Source organism: Tasmannia lanceolata, unplaced genomic scaffold, assembly GCF_043159265.1.
Source record: "Tasmannia lanceolata isolate RefF3 unplaced genomic scaffold, GAP_Taslan_0.1 ptg000019l, whole genome shotgun sequence".
Classification (NCBI taxonomy): Eukaryota; Viridiplantae; Streptophyta; class Magnoliopsida; order Canellales; family Winteraceae; genus Tasmannia; species Tasmannia lanceolata.
Window position 1 is genome coordinate 571,781 of NW_027518696.1, and position 13,131 is coordinate 584,911.

The window sequence follows — 13,131 nt, forward strand, 5'->3', positions numbered from 1 at the left end:
GTCAAGAACAATCGCAATGGGAGCAAGGTAACCAATCATGATAAAATTATCCATCCAAGCAGCGTAGTCAATCCTCGGAATAGCCTATCCAAGGATTTCCAATCCCAGTGGAGAACAGCTCTAATTTTGCTTGCTTGCTTGCCTCTGAACATAGAGTATGTTATGAAAGTGGCGAGCAGTTTAATCTAGTTGCTTTATTTAGTTACAAAATAAAATGTCCTTTTAACAAAATAAAGTTCATATTTACACAATTTTACACCCCACATGTTCCCCACTTGTTTTGATATCAGACAACCCTGTTACCTTTTTTTTAGAGCTTTTTCACTGGCAGTTACAATCCCCTTCATAAGGTCGGGAAGGTCTTTTGCCTTCTCCCAAAATCTCGACGTCTGTTTTGCCTAGCTCTTTCCCCTGTTCTTCTCTTTGCTTTCTACTCCTTCACAGAGAGAAAAGATTATAAGAAAAGAAGAAGAAAAAAAGACGACCTCCTACGAGGTACGAAAGCTTACATTCTTAGATTCTTTACTGTTTTTTTACATTAAAGATGCTGATGTAATGGGTTTACTCTGTTATCTGTTCTTCAGGTGTGTTCAGGGATTTTTTTTCATTTACCCCTTTTGTTTCTCTTCCTTTTATAGGGAGATAAACCTTAGATTCCTACATGCTTAACTTTTATTTTTATTTTTATGTATACTGAAGAACGAAGATGTTGATGTAATGGGTTTCCTCTACATCCTGTTTCATAGCAAGATTTCAAGTGGGTTAACGTAAATTTCCATTTACTATTTCTGTTTGTATACCTTTTCTGTGGGGAGGGAAGCTTAGATTCTTATAGATACTGCATTGTTTGTTTGTTTTTTTTTTTTTTCATTGAAGATGCTGATGTAATGGGTTTCCTCTATATCTTGTTTCTTAGCAAGATTTCAAGAGGGTTCATGTAAATTTCCATTTACCGTTTCTGTTTTTATTTATTTATATTTTGAATGGTACCATTTCAGTTTTTATTCCTTTTATTTGGGGAGAGAAAGCTTAGATTCTTATAGATACTGCATTGTATTATTTTTTTCATTGAAGATGCTATGCAATGTGCTTCCTCTATAATCTGTTTCTTAGCAAGATAACAAGTGGGTTCGTGTAAATTTCCATTTATCATTCTGTTTTGCATTCTTTCTGTCATTGCAGGGTTCATAAATTTTGGGATGAAAAGTATAACATCACAGAAACAGCCTTCTACCATTCCCATATGGTAAAAGACTAATTAGATGCCTTTAACCTATTTTTTCTTTTCTTCTTCTTTTCCTTTCAATACCTTCTTTTTTTTTTCTTTCTTGCAGGTTATCTTCTACTCTAATGGGGTCATCATGCTTACCAACACTTCTATCACTGCGAGAATTGGGACGTTCGGCATCAATGGAGTCATGGCAAGCTTTCATGGTGACCTCAAAAGCTGTTTAATGATAACAGCCAGTACTCCTTTTTTGCCTTAAGATTGGCGCTATCCTGCCTGAGCTTTTATTACTATCGCTTCCGATTTTAATTTCTTTTCCTTTGTTCTTACTCTCCGAGCTGTAGTCTTCTTGACCTTGTAAGACCTTTTCTTGACCTTGTAAGACCCCTCCTCATGCTTGTTATCTTGGTTTCTTATGAGAGTGGACACTCTCAGTAAAGAGCTACTAATGAGATCACGGCCTCCAACATTCCCCATTCCCATCATTCTCTTCTTCCCCACGCCCTTCTATCCCTCCTGAGCTATTTAAAATAAAGTAAATTTATGGCTTTCCATTGTAAAATTAAAAACCTGGGTTTTGATTTTATTTGAGTATTTAGTCTTCTACCTTGTTTCTTAAGCGCTTATATGAAGTATGTGGAGTAAAATAAGTTAAGAAAAGAAGAAAACTGCATTTAGAAAGTGTTCTAGAGACTAGTAAAGATGTAGGAAAGAAATAATCTTAGCTTTTTTTTTCTTTTTAGTATTTTGGGCTTCTTTGTATTTTTGTGTGCAGAAATATGCCTTGCAGGACTCTGTTTTACTGTTTTATATGTAGTTTAGCTAATTGATGAGTACAATAAATATTCTCATGACTCCCTGTGGAGTCACCTCGTGACTGTTGGAGTGTACAACATATTCCTCTTGTTTATTTTTGGACCCTATCATATTTCTGGCATGGAGAAGAGAATTGGTACAAGCCAGCGCAATCTGATTGCCTGAAAAATAACTTTGCAGACTCTTATGGTTTTTCTCTTGTCCGTTCTTAACTTTAATCTGATCGTTCTTTTCATTTCTTACTCACTCATTTGTTCGTAACCCTATCCCTCTTCTTGTGTGTGTGTGTCTGTGTGTGTGTGTGTGTGTGTGTGTGAGAGAGAGAGAGAGAGAGAGAGAGAGAGAGAGAGAGAGAGAGAGAGAGATTTTCAGGTTAATAATATCTCTTTGTATCTGCGAATTCATGGCTATAAGATCCTGTTATTTCAGTTGCAGCTAGAGAACTGCAGTTCAAAGTGGGTTTGATTAGGATTAGCTCACCTGTGTTGAGGTACAAACGACTAAATAACATACTCCGTTTGGTTGCCGGAATTCTTTTGGATCTTGGGATTTTTGTGGAATTTCCGCAGGAAACCCACGTTTGGTTGCTAGGCCCAAAATAATCCCAGGAACTAAAATAACCCCGCATGAAACTTTAGGAAGAAAAAAAGATAAGCTTGCAGAAGATTTTTTTATTTTTTTTTCTTCCCAACAGTTCAAGCAACCAAACAAGGTCAACCAAACATGGGATTTTTATTTTACCGGGATACTTCAGGGAGTTTTTTTTCCCACCAATCTCCAGGAAGGTTTTTGTTCCACAAAAAACCGAAGAACCAAAAAAAAATTCCGGCAGCTTAAGTTTTTGGAGAATGGTTGTTTTCACATGGTATCAGAGCTATCGCCTCACGGCGGCAAGGATGGATCTAGATGGGGGCAAGGGGGGCAATGCCCCCCCTAAAAAATCTGAAAAAATCTATTGAGGCTACTAAATACCTAAAAGAACCTTTGCCCCTTTCAATTTTGCATTTTCTGTGAAGGGGGCAAATGTCTTTACGTTAAGGGTTGTTTACCCATTTAGGTCTAAAAGTCAATGTAACTTGCTGCCTTTTACAAGGGCAAAATTTTAGGGATTTGTTACCACGATTTTTGCAACTCTCTCTCTCTCTCTCTCTCTCTCTCAATATCAATCTATCTTGGCCATGTTAGTTTTGGTCATTTGTATTTTGAAAACTGATTGGAGTAACTACAGTATGTAGAAGGCCCTTTTCGTTTTGGATTTAAGAACTGAATTGAGTCCTCTTTCTTTCAGGCTACTTTTTTCCTTCATTGTTCAATAAAATTATAACATGGTCATGCTATGCACAGAACTTACAAATCACACAGAAATGTTTCAGCCACTTTGTTTGGAAACTTTTGGACTTGCTAGTAAAAGGAAATGCACTTGGTTACACCATTGGGCAAAGTGAGTGTTCTGTGACTCAGGATCCAGCTCTTTTTAACATGGGCCTAATGACAGTAAAGAAAGAAAAATGAAAGTGGCTTAGCTCTGGAGAACAAGAGCCTTGTTGAGAATCATGTAATTTGTGGAGAAGTCGGCCTCTTTCCTAAATGAGTCTTAAGACTCAAACAGATTTGAGCCTTAAGACTCACAATCGATTCTCAAAATCCAAAAAGAACAGGGCCTTGGTTTATTATGTGCTGATTTGGGGCATTTTATCTTCTAAAATATAAATATACTTTTTCATGAAGGAATACAGTACTCTTTTTTTATCACTATGTTTGCTTGGATTCTTCCATGTAATTTAATTACTAAATTAAAATGATATGTAAGGTTATAAATCCGTTTTTGTTGTGAAAAATCATTCTCTGATGGGGCCTAAGTCTTACTACATTGAATTGTAAGGATTTTGACAACCATTTGTGAGTTCCCAAACCGATTTGAGTCTTACATTCAAATTCAGTTCTCATAATCCAAAACGAACAGGGCCTAAGTCTCTCTCTGTTTCAATATACTCCTTGTTTGTTTTGGATTTTTAGAACAATTGGGAGTGGCTAAGGTCTGTTTGGTTTGGATTTAGGGAACGACTGTGAGTCCCAAATTGATTTGTGTGACATGATTGATCTAGGCCCTATGAGTCTCTGATTGCTTAAGGTGCGAGCTCAGGTTCCAAAATAAATTCTGGGTAATTATTTATTGTAGAAATAAAATTCTTTGCCCCCCCTTGGAACAAATTCCTGGCTCCGCCCCTGCACGGCGGTCTTTGGTTTAAAACTCAACACCTCCTTGATATTAAAAATTCATCGTGTGTGGCCAACCCAAAAGATGGGTCGCATGTGTCACACTTACTGTAGGGAATTTAATGAGGTAGAAGATAAAAGCTTAAACTGTTCGAGAAAGGTGTTATTTATCCTTTATACTTTAACACTCCCCAGCACGTGTGGCCCACTTGGCAAACACGTGGCACATGTGGTCCCACTTTGGGCCGACCATCGTATGTGGATTTTTGCTATCTGGGAGGTTTGAACTCGAGACATTTGGCTCTGATACCATGGCGCAGGGAGTGAGAGCGGCAACACCAAGATGAAAAATCAACACAACAAGCGACTAAAATAATCTCATGGGGGCTTGAAAACCCATGCCACGGTTTGGAGAAAAACTCCAATATAAAACGTAAAAGAAGCAAAGCTCCTTCACCCACGTGAAGGAGCCAATGCTCTCTTCACAAGAGATGTCCCAAAAATAACTTTATTCAATCTGTCTTTCTTTCCTCGTGACATTACATAATATAGAGAATCAAAATCTAAGAATAGCAACATTAAATATTAACTTACGACCTAAGCAATTAATTCCACCTAAGGCAACAAAAACAAAACTTAGAAATATTACTAATAACCCTGAAATAGCAATTTCGTAATTGACCCTTACCATAACCTAAAAATGATCGTACTCAAATCAAGTCCAAATCGCGTAATCTTGGTTAATCGAAAAACCTTTTTAAAAATACCAAAATAAAGCTAAATAGACAAGTTTTGACACCCCAAAAAAATACTAAAAATAGAAAATAAAAAAACAAAAGAGTCGATCAACGCCGCACGTTCTGCATCATTCACCCCCGCTTGAAAAAAAAACTCGACCTCGTAAGGCCATTGTCCTCCAAATCCGATTTTTGGTGTTGCACCAACCTTCCATTATTCAATTCCTTTTTCATCTTTTTTTTATACCTGGCATGAAGCTTTTTTTTTTTTTTTTTTTTTTGATAATGATCCTTTACATGAAGCATAGCGCCATGAAAAAGGCTCTCGAAGGCACTCTCAGATCCATGGCCGTCTTCTCATGGATGCGGGCTTCGAGTAGTGCTAATTGTGTGAAAGTCTTTACCCGTTGTGTGAGTTCTTCGTTCTCCGCGGCTAGATAAGCCTGGGAACGACTTCTTATTGATTTCATACGGAAATAGCTAGGAAGTATGCTTCTTGTTGATTTCACTCGAAAATAGCCAGGAAGCATTCTTCTTGTTGATTTCTCAAAGAAATAGCCAGGAAGTTGTGCTCTGATACCAACTGACACAGGGAGTGAGAGCGGCAACACCAAGAACTTTCATCTCTTGTGATGTAGAACGTGCGGCGTTGATTGAATTTTTTGTTTTTTTATTTTTTATTTTCGTCATTTTATTTTTAGTATTTTTTTTTAGTGTCAAAACTTGTCTATTTAGCTTGATTTTGGTATTTTTAGAACGGTTTTTTGATTACCTATCTAAAGAGCCCAAGATTATGCGATTTGGACTTGATTTGTGCAAGTTACGGTCATTTTTAGGTTATGGTAAGGGTCAATTACGAAATTGCTATTTTAGGGTTATTAGTAATATTTCTAAGTTTTGTTTTTGTTGCCTTAGGTGGAATCAATTGCTTAGTTCTTAAGTTAGAATTTAATGTTGCTATTCTTAGATTTTGACTCTCTATATTATGTAATGTCATGAGGAAAGAAAGACAGATTGAATAAAGTTATTTTTGGGACATCTCTTGTGAAGAGAGCATTGGCTCTTTCACGTGGGTGAAGGAGCTTCGCTCCTTTCATATTTTATATTGGAGTTTTTCTCCAAACCATGGCATGGGTTTTCAAGTCCCCACAAGAATATTTTAATCGCTTGTTGTGTTGATCTTTCATCTTGGTGTTGCCGCCTCTCACGCTCCCTGTGTCAGGTGGTATCAGAGAAAATTCCTGGCTATTTCTTTGAGAAATCAACAAGAAGAATGCTTCCTAGCTATTTTCAAGTGAAATCAACATAAAGCATATTTCCTGGCTATTTCCATATGAAATCAATAAGAAGTCGTTGCCAGGCTTATCTAGCCGCGGAGAACGAAGAACTAACACAACGGGTAAAGACTTTCACACAATTAGCACTACTCGAAGCCCGCATCCATGAGAAGACGGCCATGGATCTGAGAGTGCCTTCGAGAGCCTTTTTCATAGCACTATGTTTCGTGTAAGGGATCATTATCAAAAAAGAAGAAGCTTCATGCAAGGTATCAATAAAAGACAAAAAATAAATTGAATAATGGAAGGTTGGTGCAAAGCCGGCCAAAAATCAGATTTGGAGGACAATGGCCTTAAACTCGAGGTCGAGTTTTCTTCAAGCAGGGGTTATTGATGCAGAACGTGCGGCGTTGATCGAATCTTTTGTTTTTTTATTTTTTATTTTCATCATTTTATTTTTAGTATCTTTTTTGGGTGTCAAAATTTGTTTATTTAGCTTTATTTTGGTATTTTTAGAAAGGTTTTTCGATCACCTATCTAAAAAGCCCAAGATTACGGGATTTGGACATGATTTGAGCAAGTTACGATCAATTTTAGGTTATGGTAAGGGTCAATTACGAAATTGCTATTTTAGGGTTATTAGTAATATTTCTAAGTTTTGTTTTTGTTGCCTTAGGTGGAATTAATTGCATAGGTCTTAAGTTAGTATTTAATATTGCTATTCTTAGATTTTGACTCTCTATATTATGTAATATCATGAGGAAAGAAAGACAGATTGAATAAAGTTATTTTTGGGACATCTCTTGTGAAGAGAGCATTGGCTCTTTCACGTGGGTGAAGGAGCTTCGCTTCTTTCACGTTTTATATTGGAGTTTTTCTCCAAACCGTGGCATGGGTTTTATATTGGAGTTTTAGTCACTTGTTGTGTTGATCTTTCATCTTGGTGTTGCCGCTCTCACTCACTGCGTCAGTTGGTATCAGAACACAAGAAGTCGTCACCAACTTGATCTAGCTGCGGAGAACGAAGAACTCCAATAACGGGTCAAGACTTTCACACAATTAGCAGTACTCGAAACCCGCATCCATGAGAAGACGGCCATGGATCTGAGAGTGCCTTCGAGAGCCTTTTTCATGGCGCTATGCTTCATGTAAAGGATCATTATCAAAAAAAAAAAAAAAAGTCATGCCAGGTATCAAAAAAAGATGAAAAAGGAATTGAATAATGGAAGGTTGGTGCAACGCCAAAAATCGGATTTGGAGGACAATGGCCTTAAACTCGAGGTCGAGTTTTCTTCAAGCGGGGGTGCATGATGCAGAACGTGCGGCGTTGATCGAATCTTTTGTTTTTTTATTTTCTATTTTCGTCATTTTATTTTTAGTAATTTTTTGGAGTGTCAAAACTTGTCTATTTAGCTCGATTTTGGTATTTTTAGAAAGGTTTTTTATTACCTATCTAAAGAGCCCAAGATTACACGATTTGGACTTGATTTGAGCAGGTTGCAGTCATTTTTAGGTTATGGTAAGGGTCAATTACGAAATTACTATTTTAAAGTTATTAGTAATATTTCTAAGTTTATTTTTTGTTGCCTTTGGTGGAATTAATTGCTTAGGTCTTAAGTTAGTATTTAATGTTGCTATTCTTAGATTTTGACTCTCTATATTATGTAATGTCATGAGAAAAGAAAGACAGATTGAATAAAGTTATTTTTGGGACATCTCTTGTGAAGAGAGCATTGGCTCTTTCAAGTGGGTGAAGGAGCTTCGCTCCTTTCACATTTTATGTTGGAGTTTTTCTCCAAACCGTGGCATGGGTTTTCGAGCTCCCACGAGATTATTTTAGTCGCTTGTTGTGTTGATCTTCCATCTTGGTATTGCCGCCTCTCACGCTCCCTCCGTCAAAACTCACCCCTAAAAGCTAGCCGTTAGAAGGAGGGTGCTCATTCCCTTATAACCCATCCACATCCACCTGTTTTTCTTATGTGGGATGATTTGCTTTTGCGTGCAACCCCATCAATCTCACCCTCCACACGGAAGCAACGTGTTCAATATCACCCCTCCACGTGGTGGCAACGTGGGAACTACGAGATCTTCTCTGGGGGAATTTCCCATCCTCGTAGGCACACCGGGGTTACCGAGATCTTCCTCGAGGGACATTTCCACCCTCGGAGGCAACACCGAGCTTCCAACGCCCTAGTTCTGATACCATTTATTTGTAGGGAATTTAAGCAGGTAGAACTCACCCATAAAAGCAAGCGATATTAGAGGGAGGGTTCCCATTCCTTTATAAGCCCATCCACATCAACTTAAGTTTCCGATGTGGGATCTTGCTTTTGCGTGGAACCCCCAACAATCTCCCCCTCCATGCGGAAGCAACGTGGACAATCTTGCCCCTCTACGCAGTGGCAATGTGGGACCGTGCAACGGATGCTCCGCGAAATGCCTTCTGCGATGTTCCCTAGCAAATCCCTTGATCTTTTGTTGTTTTCCTTATTGTACTGATCAGCTCGATCACTGGATTTTCCCCGTGTTTTTCCTCATCATTAATATAATTCGTTGGTATTAAAAAATAAATCTGGCAACAAAGATGGTTAGTAATCCATGTTTAAGCGAAAAGGTAGTATGTAGTGCTAAATCTAGAAATCAAATCAACACTAAAAAATCCTATATCTAAATAATGGAAACAAAAATATGGTATCCTAAAAACTTATATACGATGTCTAAAATTTTCCTAAGTGCACTAGATCCTTTCATGTTAGTCAAAAAATCCCCAATAGAGTCACCAGTTGGATTAAAGATTTATAGTTTCCAATCATATCTTTATTGTGAGGCGTGAGCCCGCAAAGATGCACGAGACTCTCTTAAGAGTAAGTTGGTCAGATTAGTCTTTTTACTATAGATTTTTTGCTTTAGATCAAGGTCCCATGAAAGATTATGATTGAGGAAGGAGCGTCGGCCATCACCCTTGTGATCTCTAATTGTGTTTGTGTCTGATGAACTCAAATTGGTGCTAGAATAAGGGACTCCAAAGACCCCACCTGAACTCTCCCAGATGAACGGAGATATCCTTTTTTTGGTGTAGCTCGAGTAGATCTTCTTATTCTTGCCTTGATGTTGTTTCTTGAAGTGTATATCTCTACATACTAGGGACCATTTCGGAGAGGGAAAGGCTGGTGGAATGACATGTGGGTCCTGCATGTGAATGAGAGGACGAGTTCATAGTCATTTTGCGTTGCTCGAGACATGTGGGTCCCACCTGTCGTGCCGAAGATCTCTTCACGACTTACACTAATCTAGATGCATCCGTATGGTTGGATCTTTGACTCGAGACCTGGTTGGATAATATTTGGCCATCGGATTTGTGTACTTGTTAATTTTCAATGAATTTAGTTTGTTTGATGCCTTCCAATGCTCAACCAGACTATCTCGACGCTCAATTGGCCTGATCTGAGTCATTTTCAAGGTATCACTAATGTAATGAATATGTAATTGTACGGTTAGATCGCCTATTTTCAATGTGATTTGATCTTAATTATGCTCTTAAACTTATCAGAGATAGGTATGTGGGTCATATAAACATTATAACTTCAGTTCTGCTGGCCTGTTCATGCTCTTCGACCTCTAATTCTTCACCTTTTTTAATGTTTATGACTTTTTTCATATACCCTTGCTTCGTTGTTCAATGGCATATGAAGGGCCCCACTACTCTTATACTGTTCTTCATTTTGTGAGTCCATTGATTTCCTCATGAAATGACATTGTTGCTTATAAACTCGGCCCTCTTAGGTGTTTGGTTTGTTTCGATAGAGTTTCTAACTCCTCCTAGAGCTTAAGAAATACTACATTTACCGGCGCTGCTATTGGTAAGCGGGCCCCAAGTGAAAATTCCTGGCTCCGCCACTGGTCGTATGGATTCAGTCCCTTTTATCTCCAGAAAAGCCGAAAGATCGGCTGTCCGGCAAAATGTGTAGGGATCTTCTGGTAGGAACACCCTTTATGATTGGCTTTGGTTAGACTTAGTTTAAGGACACATGTAGATCATTTGTAACAAAGATCGCATGCCCTATATTACTTTGCAAGGAAAACTACAAAGGAACAAATCATTTGAATCAAAGGGCCTAATAGCTATCCTTAGAATTGTTTTTAGGGTCACTTCATCCCAAAGGGACCTTAAACATTGACATCATACCAAACACACGGCGGAAATTAAATGTGAATTGAACAGCATAGGCCTACAATAGAAAGAAAACCCAGCAATGGATTTGACCTACTTTTGGCTACAAAGTAACTTCCATAAGCACTCAAACAACCCAAATTGTCCCATCTCCACCCTAACAAAGCTCCTGTCTTAATTCCCATGTACCTTTGTTGTTGTATCATTCAGCCAGACAAGGCCAATGCCTTGTTCTCACTGTCTCCGTGTGGAAGAATGCCCCATATCGTTTTGTGGGAGGCCTCTAGCTCTTTGTCCCTTCATGGGCTGTGCTCCATTTGTTTCGTAAGTAAATAAAATAGATAGTTTGATGTACCTTCCAACCATCAACCTCCCATATGAGTTAAGCATAAATTCCCTTTTGTTTACATCCTTTGGGTAGATATCTCACTCCAACTAGCTTAATGACAAGACCCATAAGCCCAAACCAGCCAACCCCAAATGGTATGATTTAAGGAAGAGAAAGATATAACCTGTTCTTTTATTATAAATTAAAAGAAGAGATAATTAATTTTCTTCATGTTTATTAGGTTCTAATATCTTATGGTACGTAGGCTGTAGTTAGCTGCTATTATTGCTGTTTAGGGTTTTCTACTTTACAATTTTTTGTGGATAACTTGGGACCAAACCTATGACCCTATGGTTGGAACTCTCAAGTCCTAACCCCGAAGGCCCAAGGCTCAAGGCTTAACACACCGGTTATAGTCAATGTTACATATATGTCAGATTTAAAAATTAATTGGCATAATTCAATTACATAATTATTATTTTTTAAGGAATTAAGTGCTAATTACACCATCATAAATTATACTTATTGGGCCCCACTTCTTTATCATTTGCATGAATAGATCCGTCGATCCCAAAGACAACCACAGGTCAGGCCAAATGCTGTTTGAGAACACCTTGATTGGATGATCCAAGGCCCTTGATTCATAAAGCCTCATTTAGGGTTGAACCAGGAAAAGCTAAGCCGTTGATCTTTGGAGTCTTTTATCTAACTAATGGGATGTCCTTTGGGCATGGTAGCTTCATGAGTTCTATAAGATCACCGGTCAGGATTGCACAATGTCCCCGTTGATTGATTTTCGTAGTTCTTTATCATTGCATCTCCTAGAAACTCTTTGATAAGTGCATCTGGCAGTATCATTTCCACTTGTAATATTATATGATTGTTATTATCAACATCACCGTCATTATCACACTTATTACTACTTATATATGGTGTGGTCGTTCATGGCTAATTTAAAAAACCTTAGGGAATAAAATTAGGGTTTCTTTTTTGGGGACAAATGATATGATACCTACCCTTGTGGCACTTCTAAAGAAAGATGATTTTATTAAACCATAGAATGGCTTTGTCACAGAGCTCTCTGAGGGTGCCACTTGGCGCGATCCCCCAAAACATGACCCTAATTGTTGGTCTTGACTTGAAAAGTGTGATTAGAAAAGTATTTAAATAAAATAACCTGCCTTTTGTCACAGATAATTGGAAAGAAAGAGACCTACTGCCTCAAAACTTAAGGCCCTATAAGATTATGACAACTGATTGTGAGTCCAAAACCGATTATTGGACTCAAAATTAAACGTAATTTTAAGTCCAATAATTGGTTTTGGACTCACAGTCGATTTCCATAACCATAAAATAACTGGAACTAAATTCTCTCTCTCTCTCTCTCTCTCTCTCTCTCTCTCTCTCTCTCTCTCTCTCTCTCTCTCTCTCTCTGGATGAGGACAAGGCAGATGGTTTCTCACACAGATTCTTGATAGAATAATGTATTTACTATGGTTATCTTGTGTCAGTGTTGAAAGACAAATTGAGGGTTTTAGGGATACATAATCAGAGTTATGTCGGGGTTGGCCTAGTTAAACCTATATATGAATGACTAAGAAGAAATCTACTCTCTTATTTATTCTACAGTCATGGCAGTTGCACAGTATTATTTATTGCAGTTGCATAGCAATATTTATCTAGTGTAGAATATATTAAGGCTACTGATATTGGCATTAACTGTAAATTTAGGTTTATATATTGAGTAGGGGGCGCACAGATAGGTGGAGGAATTCATGGATTTGATCATAAATGTAAGTACATCTGAATCGGCTCATGAAAGAGACTGGAAAGAGTGAAGGGTTCCTTTTCAACTGGCCTCTCACCATTGAAGTCAGTATCCCCTGCATGGGAAGGAATTAAGGAAACCCCTAAATTTTAGGGGTTAACAACCTCTTTCATACGGTTTTTTTTTTTTGGAATTGGAATTGGAAAATATCACATCTCAATTAACCTCCAAATCTCAGTTAAATACAATAATATAAGGGAAACAATAAGAGAAAGAAAAACATTTTAATTGCTTCTTAAAATTAATCACTTCATAAAGAGAAATATTAGAGTTGCTTTCCACTTTTATTTCTTAGGATAAATATCGTTTTCTGTTTATATCTATCCCAACAAACCCACCAAGAAAAAGAAAAAAAAATTTATTATATATAATTATCTTCTTCATTGCTGGCCTAGATTTAGAGACACTGATTTTCTTCAACAAAAAAAATCATTTTTTTAATTTATTCTACCATTTTTAATGGAAAAAACTGACCAAGTATTGACCCTGTAGTTATACAATTTGTATGCGCATATTTTTCAAAGGAAAA

General features: G+C 37.6%; 1 long non-coding RNA gene across 1 annotated transcript; it reads left to right on the forward strand.

The window, feature by feature from the left end:
- The first annotated feature begins 268 nt into the window (after positions 1-268).
- Positions 269-1,816, forward strand: LOC143853206 (uncharacterized). The gene is made up of 3 exons (XR_013237048.1): positions 269-495; positions 1,183-1,246; positions 1,335-1,816. It is a non-coding gene; the product is annotated as an uncharacterized LOC143853206 (long non-coding RNA).
- Positions 1,817-13,131: the final 11,315 nt, after the last annotated feature.